Source organism: Octopus bimaculoides, chromosome 10 (genome assembly GCF_001194135.2).
Source record: "Octopus bimaculoides isolate UCB-OBI-ISO-001 chromosome 10, ASM119413v2, whole genome shotgun sequence".
NCBI lineage: Eukaryota > Metazoa > Mollusca > Cephalopoda > Octopoda > Octopodidae > Octopus > Octopus bimaculoides.
In genome coordinates, this window is record NC_068990.1 from 34,986,744 (window position 1) to 34,992,247 (window position 5,504).

At 33.1% G+C, this 5,504-nt stretch overlaps 1 long non-coding RNA gene across 1 annotated transcript in view; it reads left to right on the forward strand.

Moving 5' to 3' along the window:
- LOC128248892 (uncharacterized) overlaps nucleotides 1-5,504 on the forward strand; it is a 143,907-nt gene that overhangs the window by 49,431 nt on the left and 88,972 nt on the right. The gene's annotated exons all lie outside the window — the stretch shown is intronic.

Here is a 5,504-nt window from a genome sequence, read left to right on the forward strand (position 1 = left end):
TGTGTGTGTGTGTGTGTGTGTGTGTATGTATGTATATATATATATACACACCCACATACATACATACATACATATATGCAAACATACACAAACACTCTGACATGCGAACACACACTCTCAAACACAAACACATACACGCAGTCACACACACATGCTTATGGGCATATACCACTGGTATGATTGTAAGATACAGAAAAAATTGATATTGCAACAGACTAACATCTAAAATCACGAAGATCTCCTTGTTTGTTGATTGGCCGTCCGCACAATTTCCCACACAAATGTGTGTCTCCTTATATGAAGCGAACTCGTTGTTTCATCGCACACAAAAGAAAGCAATCATTCAACTACAGCTGGTTTATATGTTTGCCTCATGGAGTTCTTGACCATACCAAACCAAATGACTTCTGTAGCAATTTCTTAATTTGACAGCTTACTTTAATAATTCATCAGTACTTTTGGTATGCGAACAATACACGTAAATTACAAGCAATATTATTAGACAGCAAATTAAATATTATAAAAAGAATATAAAGAAAATAAAATTGTTCTTGCGGAATTATTATGACTTGCAAGTGTCAACTTTAAAAATTATAATGAATCAATATGAGAAGGTAAATGCTTAAGTCTAGTAATGCAGCTCAAATAAAAAAAAAATATGAGGAACAGTTAAAGTTTGATAAATCTGAGTGTTACTTGCTGCTCTTCCAAGCAAATCATGTTGAATTTATTCAATCACTTGAAAAAATATGTTGAGGAAGTCACTGAGCTGTTGTTGCTTCTATTACTTAGTTTGAAATGGTTAATAAATAATCCGATATCATTAGCATTCGAATAATAGGTATCCCGATGTCTTCATTGGAATCTTTGGCACAACTGAAGAGTATCATATAAATAAAAAAAAAAATATGCACGATATCTATGAATGTCGGTTTCTTTAGAAACAGTTATCTAATAGTTTTATTTCAAAAGTAGAGAAACTATATTACTCTACAAAGCAGCAATAAATCGCTGACTTTGTTATTAAGAGCAGATGTCACTAATACTCCTAGAGAAAGATGTTACAAAATCTATTCACTCTGACTATTATTTATAAATTACACAGAAAAGTATAAGCTACACCAGATTTCTTACTTAATAATTTGTTGAGCATTCATGCTTCGCTGACAAACTTACTTTCTAAAGAATGATTTCGAATATAATCCAATTACGGTTTATGTCAACGCTCCTGTCCACTCTTCAAGACTTGGTTGTGTCTGAATGGGTGCAGCTATTAATTATCCGTTTCATTTCATAAAATAGTTTCAGTAATACTGCCTATCGACAAGCAGTTCTTTTTATTTTAAAAGCACATTATCTTTGAGTAACTTTTTCACTTGATCAGGAAGTATGACGATGACACTAAGTAGTTTCTCAAAGAAATGTTGAAAAAAAGCAATAAAATATATTGAAGATCGATGTGAAAATATTAAACATGTATACCTCATTCGCATGTGGTGAAGAAAGTGTTTACAAATGCAGATAAGAAAAAAACATAAGATAATGATTGAACGGTACTGATGAGAAATAGCTTCTACAAATGATAGAAATCTACAAAGAACCTGATAGTGTGAATACTCAGGACATTTTGTATGTTAATAACGGGAGACTCAATATGAAACACGTTAAGGAGTTAACAAAAATAATGATGATAGACACAGTGATGAAGAAAATACATCATATCTGGCTTTGCTTTAGCACTTTTGTGAAATAACGTACAGTTCATAACAATAAACAGAGAATTATATAAATTGGGAACAAAAAACAAAAACTAAAAGAAGTAGAGATCTGTCTTATAGTACCGAGTTCTTATAGGAACAAATTAGAGGTTCATATGAAAAACAGAAAAGTAGCTAAATTTCATGAGTTTCTTTTATAAAATGAAAGCATTGATGCCATATGTATTTTTTGTTAGTTTGTTGGTTTGTTTCATACTTTTAGCTCCTTGCATAAACTTAAGAAAGTTTTTATGGATTGAATGAATTACGTGTAATTTTGTTTAAAGGAGTATTTTTCTATATAGTGTTGATATCTATTGAGACTGACTTAAATATAATTGTGTTCAAAAGGAATTTTGTATTCTTTTATTTTTTATTTGTTTCAGTCATTTGGCTGCGGCCATGCTGGAGCACCAAGAGCAATATAAACACGTTGTATTTTAAAGAAGCATTTTTTCTCTTAATTACTAAAAGATGTTATCTGAAAACAAAAGCAAGAAAAAATGTCTGAGCTCCACGTGATAAAGGAACGAAATAAAACTGCAAAATAAATTGCATTAACCGATGCACAGGTGTATACATAAGGATATATATATATATATATATATATATATATATATCGCCATGATATATTACTAGCCACTACACATTCTTTATTTTCTCTCCTTGTTTCTTTCTGTATTCCTTTCTGTGAAAGAGCGTAAGCTCGAAACGTTCAAGACTTTTTCACTTCCCGAGCGTTAAACTAATACAATACATCTGTTTGTTGTCTACACCACCTGCCTTCGTCATTTGTTTCTTTTTTGTGAATTCTCCCTATATGCATATATATATATATATATATATATATATATATATATATATATATATATATATACAACTATATATACATACGACGAGGTTTCAAGACGACGAGGTTTCAAGTTGATCCGATCAACAGAACAGCCTTCTCATGAAATTTACCTGCAAGTAGCCGAGCAATTCACAGACACGCGTACCTTTAAGTAATTTAGGATAAGGTGGGATATATAATACCAGTTACTAAAATGAAAGCTGTTGCTCCAAAAACCACCGTAAAAGTTACGATAAAGATACACACGAGCAATGCAATGAACATTTCAGAAACAGGATTACTAGTTCTTTGAATACAAAGATAAGTAATACATATTTCAATACCAATTGATTTCACACTTTGCATGACAAACATGCTTTGCTATCTTCAGTTGAAAACAGCATTTAACATTTATTTCTAAAATATTCACTACATTAGTTCTTGTGCGTTCCTTACTTTAAACGTCTGGTTCCGTTTCAAAGAAACTCTCGTAAGCAATAAAAATTTAAATAAAGTCGTATTATTACCGTTATTTCCAGTAATGATAGGGTGGCTACCAATTTCAGACCTTTACAGGCACAATATGAAGTAAGTTAAGATAAGGTACAGGTAAGGAACGAGATAAAAAGACGAGGGGAGAAAAAGAGGGAATGAGAAGTGTTAACAACGTGCGGTTGGGTGATTGAAGGAATACCTATTATGTGCTTAAAAAATTAGCTGAAGGGAAAGATAGATAGAGAGAGAGAAAGATGAATTGGGGAGGCAGTCATATTGAGAGAGCGAGAGAGGGAGAGAGATAGGCAAAGAGCGGTGGTGTTGATGTTGGTGATGGTGGTGTGTTGATAGTGAAAAGTATTTTTTTAACTAATTTTATTTATAGCGACCATCGCATACGCATACGCGTAAGTGCAATTATTTATCGTCTGCTCGCTTAAAAAAATGATTCTCTCTCTTTTACTCTTTTACTCGACCCCAGGACTTATTCTTTGTAAGCCTAGTACTTCTTCTATCGTACTCTTTTTTTCCGAACCGCTAAGTTACGGGGACGTGAACATACCAGCATCGGCTGTCAAGCGATGGTTAGGGTGGCAAACACAGACACACAAACACACATACATACATACATACATATACATATACATATACATATATACGACGGGCTTCTTTCAGTTTCCGTCTACCAAATCCACTCACAAGGCTTTGGTCGGCCCGTGGATACAGTAGAAGACACTTGCCCAAGTTGCCACGCAGTGGGACTGAACCCGGAACTATGTGGTTGGTAAGAAAGCTACTTACCACACAGCCATTCCTGCGCCTATATTGATATTTATGAGGGTTAATTTAGCCGAAACTATGGATTCACAAAAAACAAGGTTGAAATCTACCCGTGAAAGGATGCGTAGATATAGAGCGCATATCAGAGAGAAAAAGCGAGAAGATATAATAAAAAGAGAAAAAAGACAACACCGACAGAGACGCTGGGAAATGAATATAGAATATTTAAAGGAAGCTAAACTATGAATGCTATAAAAATACAAATCATCCCTTCTTTCTTAAATAGGTTCCCTCCAAGTTTTCTTCATTCCGTTGAATTTACACGGGTCCTACCCGTAATAATTATTTGTTAATGTTGTGTAAAAAAAAATAAACTCTAGCTTGTGTTCTCATGAATAATGGTATTAGACTTCTGACGACCCACATGCCCTGGCTTAATATAAAAGCTCCATAATATTTTCATAGTCAATTATTAACTCAGATGGAAGTGCATATGTGTACCATATACATATTGTTCTCGAAGGAGCTGTAATTTGTTTTCCACAGAAATATTGATCTGTCGAGACAAGCGTAATGGTTATTCACAACACTTATTGTATACGTCATCAGAACTACTGTTATCGCTACTGGCTTAGATACAAATTCTAGCTGTTTGATGTCTAAACGAATATTTATGATAATTTTGCTGACGCCTATAAAGCATATTTATATTATTCATTAAAAAGCTCATTGTAATTAAGCTAATAGTAACATTAATATCTCTAGATTTTTTTCTGTTTCTTTTTTCTTTTTTCTTTGGCGTTCTCACTCTTCAAATTGGCCAAAATATTCTGCATGGATTGGCCTGTCTTCAGATTGAATCTGCAGGGCAGAAAAAACTCAACTGTACACAGTAATGCACTTAACAATGACGGCAATTGAAGATCTATGATATCACCCTACTGGACGCTTCCATATATCGCCACATGCTTCTTTAGCTAAACCTACTTTCTTCTACTCATTTATTCATTGTTTTTATTTTTATTGCTGTTGTTGTGGTTGTTGTTGTTGTTGTTGTTGTTGTTGTTGTTGTTGTTCTTCTTCTTCTTCTTCTTCTTCTTCTTCTTCTTCTTCTTCTTCTTCTTCTTCTTCTTCTTCTTCTTCTTCTTCTTCTTCTTCTTCTTCTTCTTCTTCTTCTTCTTTGTCTTGCTACTACCTTACTTCATTTTCTATGGAAGAACTTGCGTCTGAAACGTTAAAGAACCATTATCATTATTATTATTAACACTACATTATTATTATTATTATTATTATTATTATTATTATTATTCAGTAGTTTTATTTTTATAACGTACTTTCACTTCACTACCGAGCGCATCTCTGTGCGCCTTGGGTATGTGCTGTGGTTTGCTGTGGTGCTCTTATGTTTACTGTATTGAAAGTGTTTTGCGTAGAATGTGTGCAGTACCCAGTAGTGCAATTTTCTGTATGTTATATATATTTGTAATTCCTGGTGTTTTTGTTATGTATTTGTCTGAATATTTTTTTATTATACCTAAGGCACCTACTATGATAGGAATTGTTTCTGTTTTTAGATTCCACATTCGAGTTATCTCTATTTCCAGGTCTTTGTATTTTGAAAGTTTTTCCATTTCTTTTAG